The 21,418-nt window shown below is 46.0% G+C and overlaps 1 pseudogene; it reads right to left on the bottom strand.

Moving 5' to 3' along the window:
* Positions 1-1,477: 1,477 nt before the first annotated feature.
* LOC135528660 (uncharacterized) lies at positions 1,478-19,973 on the bottom strand (annotated as a pseudogene).
* Positions 19,974-21,418: the final 1,445 nt, after the last annotated feature.

Below are 21,418 nucleotides of genomic sequence, written 5' to 3'. Positions count from 1 at the left end.
CACCCTGGCCTGACTCAATAATTGAAGATAACATAATAAATATAGACCAGGGCGTAACAGCAAGAAGCTGTATATACAGTATATTCATGATACTATTGTGTTAATATACAGTATATTCATGATACTATTATGTTTACATACAGTATATAAATTCATGATACTATTGTGTTTATATACAGTATATTCATGATACTATTGTGTTTATATACAGTATATACATTCATGATACTATTGTGTTTATATACATATATACACTACCATTCAAAAGTTTGGAGTCAAATGACCTTGTTTTTGAAAGAAAATTTAAAATAATTGTCCATTAAAATAACATCAAATTGATCAGAAATACAGTGTAGAAATTGTTAATGTTGTCAGTGACTATTGTAGCTGGAAACGGCTGATTTTTAATGGAATATCTATATTGGCGTACAGAGGCTCATTATCAGCAACCATCACTCCTGTGTACAACTGTTGTCCTGAATAAAGAAGAGATAAAACTGGCCTTTCGTCTAGTTGAGTATCTGGAGCATCAGCGTTTGTGTGTTCAATTACAGGCTCAAAATGGCCAGAAACAAATACCTTTCTTCTGAAACTCATCAGTCTATTCTTGTTCTGAGAAATGAAGGCTATTCCATGTGAGAAATTGTTAAGAAACTGAAGATCTCGTACAACGCTGTGTACTACTCCCTTCAAAGAACAGAGCAAACTGGCCCTAACCAGAATAGAAAGAGGAGTGGGAGGCCCCGGTGCACAACTGAGCAAGAGGACAAGTACATTAAATAGTACCCGCAAAACACCAGTCTCAACACCAACAGTTCCTCTGTTGACGTTGAGGCTGCTGTTTTGAGGGTAATATTCCTCTGTCTAGTGTCTGTGTTCTTTTGCCCATCTTAATCTTTTCTTTTTATTGGCTATTCTGAGATATGGCTTTTTCTTTGCAACTCTGCCTAGAAGGCCAGCCTCCCAGAGTCGCCTCTTCACTGTTGACGTTGAGACCCCAGAGAAGCTTAAATTATCTAACCATATGGACACCGTGGTGAAGAAGGCATGACAGCGACTCTTCATCCTCAGGTTGCTGAAGAAATTCGGCATGTCCCCAGGGCCCTCACAGTGTTCTTCGAGAGCATATGGTCGGGCTGCATCACAGATTGGTACGGCAAATCCCCGCCGCGGACTGCAAGGTGCTTAAGAGGGTGATACGTGCAGCCGAACGCACCATTGAGTACGCGCGGCCTGCCCTCCAGGACAGCTACACCACCGGGTGTCGCAGGAAGGCCAAGAAGATCATCAGGGACCCCATTCTTCTTTACAATATCGACCTACCCTGGCCAAACCTGGACGACGCTGGGCCAATTGTACGCCGCCCTATTGGACTCCCAATCACGGCCGGATGTGATCCAGCCTGGATATTAAACACTGGACCCTGCAGTCACAACTCAACCCTGTACATGTGACTATTGAACACTCTGAACATGAATCTGATTTGTTTATTTTTTAATAGAAACATTGTAGAGAACATCTGATTGGTTTATTTTGAAAAAAAAAACATTGTATAGAGAACCGACAACAGAGTACAAAAATACATGACAGCAACAACACTTATTTCCAACTGTAGTGACTGCCACGTCAGACCGAGGACAGGGGTTCCCATGCTCATTCCAAAGGACACGTTCTGGGTGTGTGCAGGGTGTGTGCCTTTATTAGTCAATCATAAAGGTAAGATTTGGGCCCCAACACCAATTGGTCCTTGGTGGGAAAGACAGGCAGGAATAAAACAATCAACTCAAAATAAACAGGTAAATATGTGCATCAGAAATACAAGTAGCCCTGCCATCCTTACCCATACATAGTTAAGAGTCAGGGGTTAGAGGTCAGGGTAGGTTTAGGGTTGGTTCAGGACGAGGTTCATATGTACTGAAGGAGCATAGACTAGCTCCGGGAGAATGCACATCTAAGCACGACCCCTGACCCCTGACCTCTAACTCGGGAGAATACAGTTTACAGTCAGATAGTCTATCCTGAGACTGCTGGGACCTCCTGTCCCATCTGTCAGTAGTTCCGTCTGCAGTTCTGTCGTTGGCTCTGTCAGTAGTTCTGTCTGTGTCTGTCTCTGTGTCGCTCTGGTTGGATACACTGTCCCAGGCCAGAGTATAGCCAGAGGAGAGAGTGGAGGAGGGAGAGGAGAGAGAGGGGGAGAGAGACGAGGAAGACAAGGGAGAGGGGGAGGTAGACAGGGATAGTAGGGTGTGAGGTGCAGTTGCCCCTAGACGCTGATCTTGGGTCCATTTTGTATTTCCTCCACTAATGGTTAAGGGAAAGACGGTGAGAGGGGAAGCTGATCCTAGATCTGTATGTAGGGAACAGGGCAGGAGGGTCTCTGTCTCCAGGTGGTTGTCAAGGGAACAGGGCAGGAGGGTCTCTGTCTCCAGGTGGTTGTCAAGGGAACAGAGAAGGAGAGTCTCTGTCTCCAGGTGGATGTCAAGGTGAAAAGTCAGGACAGCTCTCAGGTAACCAGAGGGGGCAGTCCCAGGGACATCACTGGGTGACACACCACCTGTTCCGGAATCACCATGCAAGGTGAACGCACACACACACTCTACACAAACACATACACACACCAAGAAAGAGTTAACACCCAAACACACACAAGCACACAACAGGGAGATCACTAAATTTGGACTTCAATTTTCCGATGTTTGTCCATGTTCCCCAAACATTAAAAACGGATCTATTTTGCACACCCAAAAATGAACAGGCAACAGCTTACTGCTTAGCACTGGGGTCAAACCCACGAACCTCAGAGCCATAGGCAACAGCTTACTGCTTAGCACTAAATTCAAACCCACAAACCTCAGAGCCATAGGCAACAGCTTACTGCTTAGCACTGGGGTCAAACCCACAAACCTCAGAGCCATGGGCAACAGCTTACTGCTTAGCACTGGGGTCAAACCCACAAACCTCAGAGCCATAGGCAACAGCTTACTGCTTGGCACTGGGGTCAAACCCACGAACCTCAGAGCCATAGGCAACAGCTTACTGCTTAGCACTGGGGTCAAACCCACGAACCTCAGAGCCATAGGCAACAGCTTACTGCTTAGCACTGGGGTCAAACCCACAAACCTCAGAGACATGGGCAACAGCTTACTGCTTAGCACTGGGGTCAAACCCACAAACCTCAGAGCCATAGGCAACAGCTTACTGCTTAGCACTGGGGTCAAACCTACGAACCTCAGAGACATGGGCAACAGCTTACTGCTTAGCACTGGGGTCAAACCCACGAACATCAGAGCCATGGGCAACAGCTTACTGCTTAGCACTGGGGTCAAACCTACAAACCTCAGAGCCATAGGCAACAGCTTACTGCTTAGCACTGGGGTCAAACCCACGAACCTCAGAGCCATGGGCAACAGCTTACTCCACGAAGCTATCACCATAATATATATATATATATATATATATTTAACATCCTCCCAAATCTTAGTCCTATTCTTAACCAGTCTGAATGAATGTCATAACTGTTACCTGTCAAGGTGTTTCTGATTCAACCCTGTTGTAAAACCTCTAAACACACGGAATGAAAGCAGTCCTAAACAGGTTCAAAAAAATGACTTTTGTCAATAATGCGTCACCGTGAAACAATGAGGACTTGTTGCAAACACACATATATTATTATTATTATTATTATTATTATTATTATTATTATCATTATTATTATTATTATTATTATTATTATTATTATTATTATTATGGTTTAGTGGGTGGGTACCAGAGCTGTGGGGGTGGGGTCTGTGCTCTTCAGGACACAGCGTGTCACAGCGATCAGACCAATTAGAACAGCCAGAAGCAGGATCACGCCCACAGTCATGCCCACCAATCTCTGATGACCTGGAAAGTCACAAACACACATAAACACAAAGTAAAAAGGATCTATCTAACCTGTAACAGAAACAAGGAAGGAAACAGTTTGATCTAATGAAGCTCTGTTCAGTCTGAAACAGTTTGATCAAATGGGCCTGAGTAACAGGCAGTTTACTTTGGACATGCATTTCATCCGGAGGTGAAAATATTGCCCCCAACCCTAATGAAGTTAATCAGAATTTGCAAAGCAATGTGAGAGACCAGTAGTACTGTGAAGAGTGCAAAGAGAGTAATGCAACAAGGTCCCTGGGTGGATATGGCTAGTCCCGTGCCACAGAGTTCAGCAGGGTTACAGTAGCTGGAAAGAAACTGTTCTTGAGCTGGTGAGGGAACGTAAAGACCTGTACCGCCTTCCTGATGGTAGGAGGGCAAACAGTTTGTGGCATGGATGTGAATGGTTCCTGATGATGTCTCGCACACTAAGCAGACACCGCTTGCACTGGAGGTCTACGATGGCAGGGAGCTGGGCACCAGTGATGTGCTGGGTGGTTTTCACCACCTGTTGCAGGGCCTTCCAGTCGGCCACGGAGCTTCCGCCAAACCACACAGTGGGCAGTTAGTCAGAATGCTCTCGACCATGCAGCGCGTCCCACCTGGCCAAAAGCCAGTGAAAATGCAGTGCGCCAAATTCAAATAAATTACTATAAAAATCTAACTTTCATTAAATCACACATGCAAGATAGCAAATTAAAGCTACACTTGTTGTGAATCCAGCCAACGTGTCAGATTTCAAAAAGACTTTTCGGCGAAAGCAAACAATGGTATTATCTGAGGATAGCACCTCTGTAAACAAAGAGAGAATAGCATATTTCAACCCTGCAGATGCAACACAAAACGCAGAAATAAAAATATAATTCAAGCCTTACCTTTGACGAGCTTCTTTTGTTGGCACTCCAATATGTCCCATAAACATCACAAATGGTCCTTTTGTTCCATTAATTCCGTCTATATATCCAAAATATCAATTTATTTGGTGAGTTTGATCCAGAAAAACACCGGTTCCAACTTGCGCAACGTGAAAAAATATCTCAAAAGTTACCTGCAAACTTTGCCAAAACATTTCAAACTACTTTTGTAATACAACTTTAGGTATTTTTTAATGTAAATAATCGATGAAATTGAAGACGGGATGATCTGTTTTCAATACAGGGGGAAAACAAACTGTAGCTAGCTTTCTGGTCACACGCCTCTATCTAAAAGTACACTTGAAGTGACCCTCGTTTTGAACAGGGCTACTTCTTTATTACACAAAGGAAAAACCTCAACCAATTTATAAAGACTGGTGACATCTAGTGGAAGCGGTAGGAACTGCAAGAAGGTCCCGTAGAACTCTGGATTCCCAATGAAAACCCATTGAAAAGAGAGTGACCTCGTCGGGTTTCGCCTGCTAAATAAGTTCTGTTATAGTCACAGACATGATTCAAACAGTTTCGGAAACTTCAGAGTGTTTTCTATCCCCATCTACTAATAATATGCATATCTTATATTCTGGGGATAAGTAGCAGGCAGTTGAATCTGGGCATGCATTTCATCCGGACGTGAAAATACTGCCCCCTGTCACCAAGCAGTTAAAAGTTCCCCAGGATCTTGGGAGACAGGCCTTCTTCAGCCTCCTCAAAAAGGCGCTGCTGTGCCTCTTTGACCAGGGTTGACATGTTGAGGGTCCAGGAGAGGGCGTCGGAGATGTAGACACCCAGGAATTTGAAGCTGGGCACATGCGCCATCTCAGTACCATCAATGAGAACTGGGGCGTGGCTGGAGCTTTCAGACTTCCTGTAATCCACAATGAGCTCCTTGGTTTTCTTTGTCATCGGTGAAGAGGGAGTGGAGGGGGCTCAGTACGCAGCTGGAGTTCAGGTTCAGGGTTGAGGAGGTGAAGTTGTCTGACAGACTGGGGTCCAAAGTCCAGTTACACAGAGATGATGGTCATGGAGCTTGGTGACCAGCCTAGAGGGATGCTGAGCTAAAGTCTATGAACAGCATTTTCACATAGAGTTGAAGTCGGATCATCACTTTATTTTAAGAATGTGAAATGTCAGAATAAAATCAGAGAGAATTATTTATTTCAGCTTTTATTTCTTCATCACGTTTCCAGTGGGTCAGAAGTTTACATACACTCAATTAGAATTTGGTAGCATTGCCTTTAAATTGTTTAACTTTGATCAAATGTTTCAGGTACCCTTCCCTACTTCCCACAATAAGTTGAGTGAATGTTGTCCCATTCCTCCTGACAGAGCTGGTGTAACTGAGTCAGGTTTGTAGGCCTCCTTGCTCGCACATTCTTTTTCAGTTCTGCCCACACATTTTCTATGGGATTGAGGTCAGGGCTTTGTGATGGACTTTGTTGTCCTTAAGCCATTTTGCCACAACTTTGGAAGTATTGTCCATTTGGAAGACCCATTTGCGACCAAGTTTTAAGTTCCTGACTGATGTCTTGAGATGTTGCTTCAATATATCCACGTAATTTTCCTACCTCATGATGCCATCTATTTTGTGAAGTGCACCAGTCCCTCCTGCAGCAACGCACACCCACAACATGATGCTGCCACCCCCGTGCTTCATGGTTTGGATGGTGTTCTTCGGCTTGCAAGCGTCCCGCTTTTTCCTCCAATCATAACGATGGTCATTATGGCCAAACAGTTCTATTTTTGTTTCATCAGACCAGAGGAAATTTCTCCAAAAAGTATGATCTTTGTCCCCATGTGCAGTTGCAAACCGTAGTCTTGCTTTTTTAATGGCGGTTTTGGAGCAGTGGCTTCTTCCTTGCTGAGCGGCCTTTCAGGATATGTTGATATAGGACTTGTTTTACTGTGGATATAGATAGTTTTGTACCTGTTTCCTCCAGCATCTTCATAAGGTCCTTTGCTGTTGTTCTGGGATTGATTTGCACATTTCGCACCAAAGTACGTTCATCTCTAGGAGACAGAACGAGTCTCCTTCCTGAGCGGTATGACGGCTGCATGGTCCCATGGTGTTTATACTTGCATACTATTGTTTGTAGAGATTAACGTGGTACCTTCAGGCATTGGAAATTGCTCCCAAGGATGAACCAGAGTTGTGGAGGTCTACAATTTATTTTCTGAGGTCTTGGCTGAATTATTTTGATTTTCCCATGATGTCAAGCAAAGAGGCACTGAGTTTGAAGGTTGACCTTGAAATACATCTCCAATTGACTCAAATTCACTCAAATAGCCTATCAGAAGCTTCTAAAGCCATGACATCATTTTTGTTAACTTCTTCTTTTTTATTTGTTAACTTCTTTTGGATCATTGGGACGCTAGCTACCTCGACAACATCCTGTGAAATTGCAGAGCACAAAATTCAAAAAACAAAAGTAGTAATATTAAACATTCATAAAAATACAAGTGTTATACACCAGTCTTTAGCTTAGAATCTTGGTAATCGAACCGCTTTGTCTGATTTACAATAGGCTTTACGGCAAAAGCATAGCATTTGATCGTCTGAGGACAGCGCCTCACCCACTTCCTGCATTAACATGAATTCATAACCTGCACAGGTGTCACAAAACTCAAAAACAGCGATAAAATGAATCACTTACCTTTGAAGATCTTCATCTTTTTCCAATCCAAGGGGTCCCAGTTACACAATGAATGGTTGTTTTGTTCGAAAAAGTCCTTCTTTCTATCCCAAAAATGTCAGTTTATTTGGCGCGTTTGATTCAGAATCCACCTGTTCCAACTCTCCCAACATGCCTACAAAGGAATCTAAAAAGTTGGTTCTCTCGTGCATGCTTCAGTGTTGCTTGACTCGAAGTGAGCATAAACGGCAGTAGGCTCGTGTCACTGGGCAGCTCACGCCTGGGTTTCCCTTTGTAGTCTGTAGTTTTCAAGCCTCATCCAACGAGCATCAGAACCGGTGTTGTAGGATTCAACCTTAATCCTGTATTGACGCTTTGCTTGTTTGATGGTTCGTCTGAGGGCAGAGCGGGATTTCTTAAAAGCATCCGGATTAGTCTCCCGCTCTTTAGCTCGATGCAGATGTTGCCTGTAACCCAAGGCTTCTGGTTGGGATATGTACGTACAGTCACTGTGGGGACAATGTTGTCAATGCACTTATTGATGAAGTCGATGACTCCTCAATGCCATTGGATGAATCCCGGAACATATTCTAGTCTGTGCTAGCAAAAGAGTCCTGTAGCGTAACACCCGCATCATCTGACCACTTCCGTATTGAGTCACCGGTACTTCCTGCTTTAGTTGTTTTTTTCTCTGGTTGCACGTGATATGCTGGTAAAAATGTTGTAAAACTGATTTAAGTTTTCCTGCATTAAAGTCCCCGGCCACTAGGAGCGCTGCTTCTAGGTGAGCATTTTCTTCTTTGCTTATGGCTTTATAGAGTTGGTCTTAGTGCTTCGTTCTGTGGTGATAAATTTGCGACTGCTTTTGAAAAAACTTTCAAAGTTCTTGACTGACCTTCATGTCACAAAGTAATGATGGACTGTCATTTATCTTTGCTTATCTGAGCTGTTCTTGCCATAGTATGGACTTGGTCTTTTACCAAATAGAGCTATCTTCTGTATACCAACCCTACCTTGTCACAACTGATTGGCTCAAATGCATTAAGCCAGAAACAAAGCCCTTTCTTTGGAAACTCGTCAGTCTATTCTTGTTCTGAGAAATGAAGGCTATTCCATGCGAGAAATTGCCAAGAAACTGAAGAACTCGTACAATGCTGTGTACTACTCCCTTCACTGAACAGCGCAAACTGACTCTAACCAGAATAGAAAGAGTGAGAGGCCCCGGTGCACAACTGAGCAAGAGGACAAGTACATTAGAGTGTCTAGTTTTAGAAACAGGCGCCTCACAAGTCCTCAACTGGCAGATTCATTAAATAGTACCCACAAAACACCAGTCTCAACGTCAACAGTGAAGAGGTGACTCCGGAATGCTGGCCTTCTACAAGTAACTTTTGATCACGTTGGCGTTGCATCATAACTTGTTTCTAAATATGTGTTGTAGATCAGCTTCTTCAAATATGGCATTGAGTTCCTTTGTCTAAGGGTAGTTATGTGGTTTGCTATTGAGATCCTTTGTCTGAGGGTAGTTTGTGTCTGTGTATAGAGGTGAGCTGTGTGTGTAGAGGTGGGCTGTGTGTGTAGTGGGCTGTGTGTGTAGAGGTGGGCTGTGTGTGTAGAGGTGGGCTGTGTGTATAGAGGTGGGCTGTGTGTGTAGAGGTGGGCTGTGTATATAGAAGTGGGCTGTGTGTATAGAAGTGGGCTGTGTGTAAAGGTGGGCTGTGTGTGTAGAGGTGGGCTGTGTGTGTAGAGGTGGGCTGTGTGTGTGTATAGAGGTGGGCTGTGTGTGTAGAGGTGGGCTGTGTGTGTAGAGGAGGGCTGTGTGTAAAGGTGGGCTGTGAGTATAGAGGTGGCTGTGTGTGTAGAGAGGTGGGCTGTGTGTAGAAGTGGGCTGTGTGTGTAGAGGTGGGCTGTGTGTATAGAGGTGGGCTGTGTGTGTAGAGGTGGGCTGTGTGTGTAGAGGTGGGCTGTGTGTATAGAGGTGGGCTGTGTGTAGAGGTGGGCTGTGTGTAGAGGTGGGCTGTGTGTGTAGAGGTGGGCTGTGTGTAGAGGAGGGCTGTGTGTAGAGGTGGGCTGTGTGTGTAGAGGTGGGCTGTGTGTAGAGGAGGGCTGTGTGTAGAGGAGGGCTGTGTGTGTAGAGGTGGGCTGTGTGTAGAGGTGGGCTGTGTGTGTAGAGGTGGGCTGTGTGTGTAGAGGTGGGCTGTGTGTATAGAAGTGGCTGTGTGTGTAGAGGTGGGCTGTGTGTATAGAGGTGGGCTGTGTGTGTAGAGGAGGGCTGTGTGTAGAGGTGGGCTGTGTGTGTAGAGGTGGGCTGTGTGTAGAGGTGGGCTGTGTGTGTAGAGGTGGGCTGTGTGTAGAGGAGGGCTGTGTGTAGAGGAGGGCTGTGTGTGTAGAGGTGGGCTGTGTGTATAGAGGTGGGCTGTGTGTGTAGAGGTGGGCTGTGTGTGTAGAGGTGGGCTGTGTGTATAGAAGTGGCTGTGTGTGTAGAGGTGGGCTTTGTGTGTAGAGGTGGGCTGTGTGTGTAGAGGTGGGCTGTGTGTATAGAAGTGGGCTGTGTGTATAGAAGTGGGCTGTGTGTATAGAGGTGGGCTGTGTGTGTAGAGGTGGGCTGTGTGTATAGAGGTGGGCTGTGTGTGTAGAGGTGGGCTGTGTGTAGAGGTGGGCTGTGTGTAGACGTGGGCTGTGTGTAGAGGTGGGCTGTGTGTGTAGAGGTGGGCTGTGTGTGTAGAGGTGGGCTGTGTGTATATAGAGGTGGGCTGTGTGTGTAGAGGTGGGCTGTGTGTATAGAGGTGGGCTGTGTGTGTAGAGGTGGGCTGTGTATATAGAGGTGGGCTGTGTGTAGAGGTGGGCTGTGTGTGTAGAGGTGGGCTGTGTGTGTAGAGGTGGGCTGTGTGTATAGAGGTGGGCTGTGTGTGTAGAGGTGGGCTGTGTGTGTAGAGGAGGGCTGTGTGTGTAGAGGAGGGCTGTGTGTGTAGAGGTGGGCTGTGTGTATAGAGGTGGGCTGTGTGTATAGAGGTGGGCTGTGTGTATAGAGGTGGGCTGTGTGTGTAGAGGTGGGCTGTGTGTAGAGGAGGGCTGTGTGTAGTGGTGGGCTGTGTGTGTAGAGGTGGGTTGTGTGTTGAGGTGGGCTGTGTGTGTAGAGGTGGGCTGTGTGTGTAGAGGTGGGCTGTGTGTATAGAGGTGGGCTGTGTGTAGAGGGAGGGCTGTGTGTAGAGGTGGGCTGTGTGTAGAGGGGAGGGCTGTGTGTGTAGAGGTGGGCTGTGTGTAGAGGAGGGCTGTGTGTAGAGGTGGGCTGTGTGTAGAGGAGGGCTGTGTGTGTAGAGGTGGGCTGTGTGTAGAGGTGGGCTGTGTGTGTGTGTAGAGGTGGGCTGTGTGTAGAGGTGGGCTGTGTGTAGAGGAGGGCTGTGTGTGTAGAGGTGGGCTGTGTGTATAGAAGTGGCTGTGTGTGTAGAGGTGGGCTGTGTGTATAGAGGTGGGCTGTTTTTATAGAGGTCGGCTGTGTGTGTATAGAGGTGGGATGTGTGTGTGTGTATAGAGGTGGACTGTGTGTAGAGGTGGGCTGTGTGTGTGTATAGAGGTGGGCTGTGTGTGTGTGTATAGAGGTGGGCTGTTTTTATAGAGGTGGGCTGTGTGTGTGCATAGAGGTGGGATGTGTGTGTGAATAGAGGTGGACTGTGTGCTGTACTGTACCTTGTGTATCTGGCCTGTGTCTCATCAGGTTGACACACCCCTGAGCAGTCATGCGACGGCGTAGGCTGTAGTGATTGGCTGAGGCCAAGAGGCAGTAGGTGTGGTCTGGACTGAGATGGGAGAACACTCTCTTTGAGCCCGACTCAATGTCTGACATAACCTACACACACAAATTAATGAGAACTCTGTTGAAAACGTAATTTTGGTGTGTGCGTGTGTGTGTGTGTTCTCACCGTGGCGTTGTGATCCTGAACATTCTTCAGCAGTGTGATGTTGTAAAATTTGAAGATGTTCTGAGCAGGATGGTGAAGCTGGACACATAGACTCTGGTTCTCCACCCACAACTCCAGACCTGGGGCACTCAACACTGCTGCAGAACACACACACACACACACACACACACGCACACGCACACGCACACGCGCACGCACACACGCGCACACACACACACACACACACACACACACACCACACAGCATGTTGTCTCTCACTGTACTGTGTATTAATGTCTGAGTAGGGCTGTACTGTGTCTCACTGTCTGAGTAGGGCTGTACTGTGTGTCTCACTGTCTGAGTAGGGCTGTACTGTGTCTCACTGTCTGAGTAGGGCTGTACTGTGTCTCACTGTCTGAGTAGGGCTGTACTGTGTCTCACTGTCTGAGTAGGGCTGTACTGTGTCTTACTGTCTGAGTAGGGCTGTACTGTGTCTCACTGTCTGAATGTCTGTGTCTTACTGTCTGAGTAGGGCTGTACTGTGTCTCACTGTCTGAGTAGGGCTGTACTGTGTCTCACTGTCTGAGTAGGGCTGTACTGTGTCTCACTGTCTGAGTAGGGCTGTACTGTGTCTAACTGTCTGAGTAGGGCTGTACTGTGTCTCAATGTCTGTCTGAGTAGGGCTGTACTGTGTCTCACTGTCTGAGTAGGGCTGTACTGTGTCTCACTGTCTGAGTAGGGCTGTACTGTGTCTCACTGTCTGAGTAGGGCTGTACTGTGTCTCACTGTCTGAGTAGGGCTGTACTGTGTCTCACTGTCTGAGTAGGGCTGTACTGTGTCTTACTGTCTGAGTAGGGCTGTACTGTGTCTCACTGTCTGAGTAGGGCTGTACTGTGTCTCACTGTCTGAGTAGGGCTGTACTGTGTCTCACTGTCTGAGTAGGGCTGTACTGTGTCTCACTGTCTGAGTAGGGCTGTACTGTGTCTCACTGTCTGAGTAGGGCTGTACTGTGTCTCACTGTCTGAGTAGGGCTGTACTGTGTCTCACTGTCTGAGTAGGGGCTGTACTGTGTCTTACTGTCTGAGTAGGGCTGTACTGTGTCTTACTGTCTGAGTAGGGCTGTACTGTGTGTCTCACTGTCTGAGTAGGGCTGTACTGTGTCTCACTGTCTGAGTAGGGCTGTACTGTGTCTCACTGTCTGAGTAGGGCTGTACTGTCTGAGTAGGGCTGTACTGTGTATTAATGTCTGAGTAGGGCTGTACTCTCACTGTCTGAGTAGGGCTGTACTGTGTCTCACTGTCTGAGTAGGGCTGTACTGTGTGTCTCACTGTCTGAGTAGGGCTGTACTGTGTCTCACTGTCTGAGTAGGGCTGTACTGTGTCTCACTGTCTGAGTAGGGCTGTACTGTGTCTCACTGTCTGAGTAGGGCTGTACTGTGTCTCACTGTCTGAGTAGGGCTGTACTGTGTCTCACTGTCTCACTGTCTGAGTAGGGCTGTACTGTGTCTCACTGTCTGAGTAGGGCTGTACTGTGTCTCACTGTCTGACTGTCTGAGTAGGGCTGTACTGTGTCTCACTGTCTGAGTAGGGCTGTACTGTGTCTCACTGTCTGAGTAGGGCTGTACTGTGTGTCTTACTGTCTGAGTAGGGCTGTACTGTGTCTCACTGTCTGAGTAGGGCTGTACTGTGTCTTACTGTCTGAGTAGGGCTGTACTGTGTCTCACTGTCTGAGTGTACTGTGTCTCACTGTCTGAGTAGGGCTGTACTGTGTATTAATGTCTGAGTAGGGCTGTACTGTGTCTCACTGTCTGAGTAGGGCTGTACTGTGTCTTACTGTCTGAGTAGGGCTGTACTGTGTCTCACTGTCTGAGTAGGGCTGTACTGTGTGTCTTACTGTCTGAGTAGGGCTGTACTGTGTGTCTCACTGTCTGAGTAGGGCTGTACTGTGTCTTACTGTCTGAGTAGGGCTGTACTGTGTCTCACTGTCTGAGTAGGGCTGTACTGTGTCTCACTGTCTGAGTAGGGTATTAATGTCTGTACTGTGTCTCACTGTCTGAGTAGGGCTGTACTGTGTCTCACTGTCTGAGTAGGGCTGTACTGTGTCTCACTGTCTGAGTAGGGCTGTACTGTGTGTCTCACTGTCTGAGTAGGGCTGTACTGTGTCTTACTGTCTGAGTAGGGCTGTACTGTGTCTCACTGTCTGAGTAGGGCTGTACTGTGTCTTACTGTATGAGTAGGGCTGTACTGTGTTCTCCAGGTATTTCCAGTCTGACGTCTGCTCTTCCAGCTCCGCCCTCACTCTGACGTTGTAATTCTTTAAAAGATTATCCAGCGGAATGTCCAGGGGGCACGCCATGGCAACGGGGTTGCTGCAGTTACAGGGTTGCCACCATGACTCACTACATCACAAGAGGACACATCATCACTTCTCCTCCCTTCTCTCCTTCACTCTCTCTCTCTCTTCTCTCTCCTTCACTCTCTCTCTTTCTTCTCTCCTTCACTCTCCTTCACTCTCTCTTTTTCTCTCTCCCTTCACTCTCTCTCCTTCTCTCCTTCACTCTCTCTCTCCTTCTCTTCACTCTCCTTCTCTCTTTCACACTCTCTCTCCTTCACTCTCTCTACTTCACTCTCTTTCACACTTTCTTTCAATCCCTCCACCCCATCCTGCTTTTGCTCTACTTATCACATTCTCTTCTTATCCCTGTACCCCATCCAGCCATCCATCCAGTCATCCATCCAGTCATCCATCCAGTCACCCATCCAGTCATCCAGCCATCCATCCAGTCATCCAGTCATCCATCCAGTCATCCAGCCATCCATCCAGTCATCCAACCATCCAGTCATCCAACCATCTTGTCATCTAGTCATCCAGTCATCCATCCATCCAGTCATCCAGTCATCTAGTCATCCAGTCATCCAGTCATCCATCCATCCAGTCATCCAGTCATCTAGTCATCCAGTCATCCAGTCATCCAACCATCTTGTCATCTAGTCATCCAGTCATCCAACCATCCAGTCATCTAGTCATCCAACCATCCAGTCATCTTGTCATCTAGTCATCCAGTCATCCAACCATCCGGTCATCTAGTCATCCAGTCATCCAGTCATCTAACTATCCAGTCATCTAGTCATCTAGTCATCCAGTCATCCATCCATCCAGTCATCTAGTCATCTAGTCATCCAGTCATCCATTCATCCAGCCATCCAGTCATCCAGTCATCCAGCCATCCAGTCATCTAGTCATCTAGTCATCCAGTCATCCAACCATCCAGTCATCTAGTCATCCAACCATCCAACCATCCAGTCATCTAGTCATCTAGTCATCCAACCATCCAGTCATCTAGTCATCTAGTCGTCTAGTCATCCAGTCATCCAACCATCCAGTCATCTAGTCATCCAGTCATCTAGTCATCCAGTCATCCAACCATCCAGTCATCTCGTCATCCAGTCATCCAGTCATCCAACCATCCAGTCATCTAGTCATCTAGTCGTCTAGTCATCCAGTCATCCAACCATCCAGTCATCTAGTCATCCAGTCATCTAGTCATCCAGTCATCCAACCATCCAGTCATCTCATCCAACCATCCCAGTCATCCAGTCATCTAGTCATCCAACCATCCAGTCATCCAACCATCCAGTAATCCAACCATCCAGTCATCTAGTCATCCAGCCATCTATCCATCCAGTCATTCAACCACACGGAGAAAGGCACATACTGAACGCCCCCACTAACCCGAATGCTCGCATCTCTACAGAGTAGTGGGTATGGTTGGTGTTGCCAGCTCCAGCCAGCCAGTGGACTCTCCCTTGGAAGTCCAGAAACTCTACAGTCACATTCTGAGGGGGAGAGAGACACCCTGACACACACGCACGCACGCACGCACGCACGCACGCACGCACGCACGCACACACACACACACACACACACACACACACACACACACACACACACACACACACACACACACACACACACACACACACACACACACACACACACACACACACACACACACACACACACACACACACAGTAAGTGAATCTTTGTTAATCAGGGTGCTAAACAGGGTTAGATTAGTGTGTGTGTAGTCAGGTTTTACCCGCTGAAGGCCAGAGGAAGATCCAGAGACAGATGGAACACTGAAGCCACATCACCATGGAGACACCTCCTCTCAATCTCACCTGGTCAATTTGTACAGCATGGACACTGCAGCCCTGTGGTGGCATAAACCCAGGATTAAGTTAAGGTTGGCCAACAGATTAACCCATTTCCTGGGGGGAATAGGTTTTGTCGTGCCCTCTTCACGACTGTCTTGGTGTGTTTGGACCATTCTAGTATGATGTTGATGGTGACACCTAGGAATTTTAAGCTCTCAACCTGCTCCACTGCAGCCCCGTCGATGAGAATGGGGGCGTGCTCAGTCCCCCTTTTCCTGTAGTCCACAATCATCTCCTTAGTCCTGGTTACGTGGAGGGACAGGATGGTATTCTGGCACCACTCTGCCAGGTCTCTGACCTCCTCCCTATAGGCTGTCTCGTCGTTGTCGGTGATCAGGCCTACCACTGTTGTGTCGTCTCCAAACTTAATGATGGTGTTGGAGTCGTGCCTGGCCATGCAGTCGTGAAGCCATTCTTGTGATTATTGTGACTTTGCCATTGTAATTGTTTTTAAGCTTGTGTAGTCAAATGAATCTATGATCGTATGCTATCCATTTGTTGTTTGTATGCTGTTCTTTGTATGCAATTTTAATATTTGATTATTAACCAATGATATTAGGCCACTCTTGGCCATGATTACAGATACCTGTGTCTTTTGACACTACATAAACGAGTTATCCCGCAGTGTTTGATTATACCCTGATGAAGACAGCTTGGCTGTCGAAACGTTGGTAATTTCATTTTTGCATCTGAGTCTGGTTGCTTTTTCTTCTTCTCCATTCTTTCTCCTCTTTTCTTCACTCGTCTTCGCTTTCTTCCTTTCCTTCTCTTCACCTTTCCACCTCACTCGTCTACACTCTCCTCGCTTCACTCTTTTTACTCCCTTCATTTTTCCTTCTCCTTCCCCACAGCAACCAGACAACTACAACTTAGAGGAGCTCCTAACCAAGGTGTAAACAGCAACCAGACATTCATATCTTAGAGGAGGTCCTAACCAAGGTGTAAACAGGAACCAGACAACCACACCTTAGAGGAGCTCCTAACCAAGGTGTAAACAGCAACAAGACAACCACAACTTAGAGAAGCTCCTAACCAAGGTGTAAACAGCAACAAGACAACCACAACTTAGAGGAGCTCCTAACCAAGGTGTAAACAGGAACCAGACAACCACACCTTAGAGGAGCTCCTAACCAAGGTGTAAACAGCAACCAGACAACTACAACTTAGAGGAGCTCCTAACCAAGGTGTAAACAGCAACAAGACAACCACAACTTAGAGAAGCTCCTAACCAAGGTGTAAACAGCAACCAGACAACCTCAGAGGAGCTCCTCTAACCAAGGTTTAAACAGCAACCAGACATTCACACCTTAGAGGAGCTCCTAACCAAGGTGTAAACAGCAACCAGACAACCACACCTTAGAGGAGCTCCTAACCAAGGTGTAAACAGCAACCAGACATTCACACCTCAGAGGAGCTCCTAACCAAGGTGTAAACAGCAACCAGACAACCGCACCTTAGAGGAGCTCCTAACCAAGGTGTAAACAGCAACCAGACAACCTCAGAGGAGCTCCTCTAACCAAGGTTTAGACAGCAACCAGACATTCATACCTTAGAGGAGCTCCTAACCAAGGTGAGGACAGAGCAGGACAGCAGCCTTGCAACACAACATCCACCAGCCCCCTCTACCCCCAGTCCATAACTATTACAAAGTGTTATTGGAGGGAAAACAAATTACGTTTTTAAATCAATGTACACTAAAACAAATGTGTGATTAACATTGGTATCAAGCCAACAGACTTCTTCTCTCAGGGACAGGGAGTGAAACAGGGCTGTCCAATAAGTCCAACACTATTTAACATCTACATTAATGAATTGGCTATACACATCAGAGGAATCAGCAGCACCTGGTCTCACCCACCCTACACAACACTGAAATCAAGTGTCTGCTGTACGCAGATGACCTGGTGCTGCTGTCTCCCACTAAGGAGGGTCTGCTGTCTCCCACTAAGGAGGGTCTGCTGTCTCCCACTAAGGAGGGTCTGCTGTCTCCCACTAAGGAGGGTCTCCAGTCTCCCACTAAGGAGGGTCTGCTGTCTCCCACTAAAGAGGGTCTGCTGTCTCCCACTAAGGAGGGTCTGCTGTCTCCCACTAAGGAGGGTCTGCTGTCTCCCACTAAGGAGGGTCTGCTGTCTCCCACTAAGGAGGGTCTGCTGTCTCCCACTAAGGAGGGTCTGCTGTCTCCCACTAAGGAGGGTCTGCTGTCTCCCACTGAGGAGGGTCTGCTGTCTCCCACTGAGGAGGGTCTGCTGTCTCCCACTAAGGAGGGTCTGCTGTCTCCCACTAAGGAGGGTCTGCTGTCTCCCACTAAGGAGGGTCTGCTGTCTCCCACTGAGGAGGGTCTGCTGTCTCCCACTAAGGAGGGTCTGCTGTCTCCCACTAAGGAGGGTCTGCTGTAGACAGATGACCTGTTGGTGCTGTCAAACCTGGCTGCCCAGAGAGGACAGTCTGGCTATAGAGACCGGTCGTCACAGACAAACCTGGCTGCCCAGAGAGACATGCTGGCTATAGAGACCGGTCGTCACAGACAAACCTGGCTGCCCAGAGAGGACAGGCTGTGCTCACTCTGCTCCAGGGGAGAGGTAGAGACAGAGCTGCATTTCCTATTACACTGTGTGAAATACTCAGACATAAGAGAATCATTCAATACAACGAATTTCAAACTATAAAAGATGAACAAAAATCTGATATTTACTGGGAGAAAAGCCAAATATGTGTCCTCCTGCCGTAACCTGAGGGACAGCCAGTGAAAAGTACAAAGTAATGTCAATAATATTTCCCATTTAGTTTTGTTTTGTCTTTCATACCATGTCATGTGTCTTCTCAGTCAGGATGAGACTGGTCTGCTACCAGGTCATGTGTCTTCTCAGTCAGGATGAGACTGGTCTACTACCAGGTCATGTGTCTTCTCAGTCATGTTGACACTGGTCTACTACCAGGTCATGTGTCTTCTCAGTCAGGATGAGACTGGTCTACTACCAGGTCATGTGTCTTCTCAGTCATGTTGACACTGGTCTACTACCAGGTCATGTGTCTCTCAGTCATGTTGAGACTGATCTACTACCAGGTCATATGTCTTCACAGTCATAATAAACCCCAGGAAGAGTAGCTGCTGACTTGGCAGGAACTATTGGGGATCCATAATAAAGCCCAGGAAGAGTAGCTGCTGCCTTGACAGGAACTAATGGGGATCCATAATAAACCCCAGGAAGAGTAGCTGCTGCCTTGGCAGGAACTAATGGAGAACCATAATAAACCCCAGGAAGAGTAGCTGCTGCCTTGGCAGGAACTAATGGGGATCCATAATAAACCCCAGGAAGAGTAGCTGCTGCCTTGGCAGGAACTAATGGGGATCCATAATAAACCCCAGGAAGAGTAGCTGTTGCCTTGGCAGGAACTAATGGGGATCCATAACAAATACCAATACAAATACAGTGTGACATCACAGCAGCAAGATTTGTGACCTGTTGCCACAAGAAAAGGTCAACCAGTGAAGAACAAACATCATTGTAAATACAACCCATATTTATGTTTATTTATTTTCCCTTTTGTACTTTAACTATGTGTACGTCATTACAACACTGTATATATTATTATGTATATATTTTTATTAATTGCACATCGTTACAACACTGTATATAAACATAATATGACATTTGTAATGTCTTTATTCTTTTGGAACTTATGTGAGTGTAATGTTCACTGTAAAACTTTTTTACTTTGTTTCTTTTGTTTAGAATCTACTTCACTTGCTTTGGCAACATAAACATGTTTCCCATGCCAATAAAGCCCTTTGAGTTGAAATGTTATTGAGCGAGAGAGGAAGAGAGATAAAGACAGAGACAGAGGTCGAGAGAAAGAGAGAGAGAGAGAGAGAGGGAGAGGGGATGCCTGAGGTGCGTTCTTCAAGTGAAATAGTTTGCAAACGTTAGCTAGCACAGTCCATGTGGTTTGTTACTCTATCAAACTGAAGCCTTGTTGATCTCTTGTGAGGTGTGGTTGTACCTCACCTGTCTTGGAGCAGGGCAGCATCTCATTGGTCATTTCTGACCCTGTTACGGTCATAACAGGGTTGTCATGGTGATGTCATACAGGTCCCTGGAAGTACACAATGTCACTGAAGTTGATTGATTTCTAATTTTCCCAGGTCAGAAGCGTCCCAGTCCAGGTGTGTCTGTGTCTCCCAGTCCAGGTGTGTCTGTATCTCCCAGTCCAGGTGTGTCTGTATCTCCCAGTCCAGGTGTGTCTGTATCTCCCAGTCCAGGTGTGTCTGTATCTCCCAGTCCAGGTGTGTCTGTTTCTCTGCGTTATATACTTCCTATCTTCATAACAAACCTGTTGGGACATGTTCCTTCAGACATCCTGTTCTACCTGTTCACACACACACTAACACACAATAACACACAATAACACACACTAACACACACTAACACACACACGCTAATAACACACACTAACACACACTAACACACAATAACACACAATAACACACACTAACACACACTAACACACAATAACACACAATAACACACACTAACACACACTAACACACAATAACACACACTAACACACACTAACACACACACTAACACACAATAACACACACTAACACACAATAACACACGCTAACACACAATAACACACACTAACACACAATAACACACACTAACACACACATAACACACACTAACACACAATAACACACACTAACACACAATAACACACACTAACACACAATAACACACACTAACACACAATAACACACACTAACACACAATAACACACACTAAACACACACTACACAATAACACACACTAACACACAATAACACACACTAACACACAATAACACACACTAACACACACTAACACACACTAACACACACTAACACACACTAACACACGCTAACACACACTAACACACACTAACACACAATAACACACACTAACACACACTAACACACACTAACACACAATAACACACACTAACACACAATAACACACGCTAACACACACACCACAAGCACTGGGTCTGACCTACCGCTCTGCATTCCACAGACAAAGCAAAAAAGTATTTAGACAGCCACCAATTGTGCAAGTTCTCCCACTTAAAAAGATGAGAGGGGCCTGTAATTTTCATCATAGGTACACTTCAACTATGCCAGACAAAATGAGAAAAACAAATCCAGAAAATCACATTGTAGGATTTTTAATGAATTTATTCGCAAATTATGGCGGCAAATAAGTATAAATAACACTCTCTCTCCATCAAGTAGAGTTCCTTGTATCACAACTAAAAGGTGTAATAAAAAGCATGATTCAGTAGTTACATTACATTCATTAATATTATATAACTGTATATACATCACTATTATTGTTATTACAAATAAAATAAAAGGCAGTCAAAAAGTTAAGAATGGAAATACTAGAGAGAGAGACTGACTGACTGAGAGAGAGACAGTATATTTGACCTCTCAGCTTCCCTATCAAATCTAAAAATCTCAAATAGAAAACCGAAGAAAATTAACAACAATGACAAATGGTTTGATGAAGAATGCAAAAATCTAAGAAAGAAATTGAGAAACCTGTCCAACCAAAAACATAGAGACCCGGAAAACCTGAGTCTACGCCTTCACTATGGTGAATCACTAAAACAATACAGAAATACAATACGGAAAAAGAAGGAACAGCATGTCAGAAATCAGCTCAATGTAATTGAAGAATCCATAGACTCTAACATCTTCTGGGAAAATTGGAAAACACTAAACAAACAACAACACGAAGAATTATCTATCCAAAATGGAGATGTATGGGTAAACCACTTCTCAAATCTTTTTGGCTCTATAACA

Source organism: Oncorhynchus masou, unplaced genomic scaffold (assembly GCF_036934945.1).
Source record: "Oncorhynchus masou masou isolate Uvic2021 unplaced genomic scaffold, UVic_Omas_1.1 unplaced_scaffold_1006, whole genome shotgun sequence".
Classification (NCBI taxonomy): domain Eukaryota; kingdom Metazoa; phylum Chordata; class Actinopteri; order Salmoniformes; family Salmonidae; genus Oncorhynchus; species Oncorhynchus masou.
Note: the sequence above shows the minus strand (reverse complement) of the source record. Positions and strands in the feature narration are given on the sequence as shown.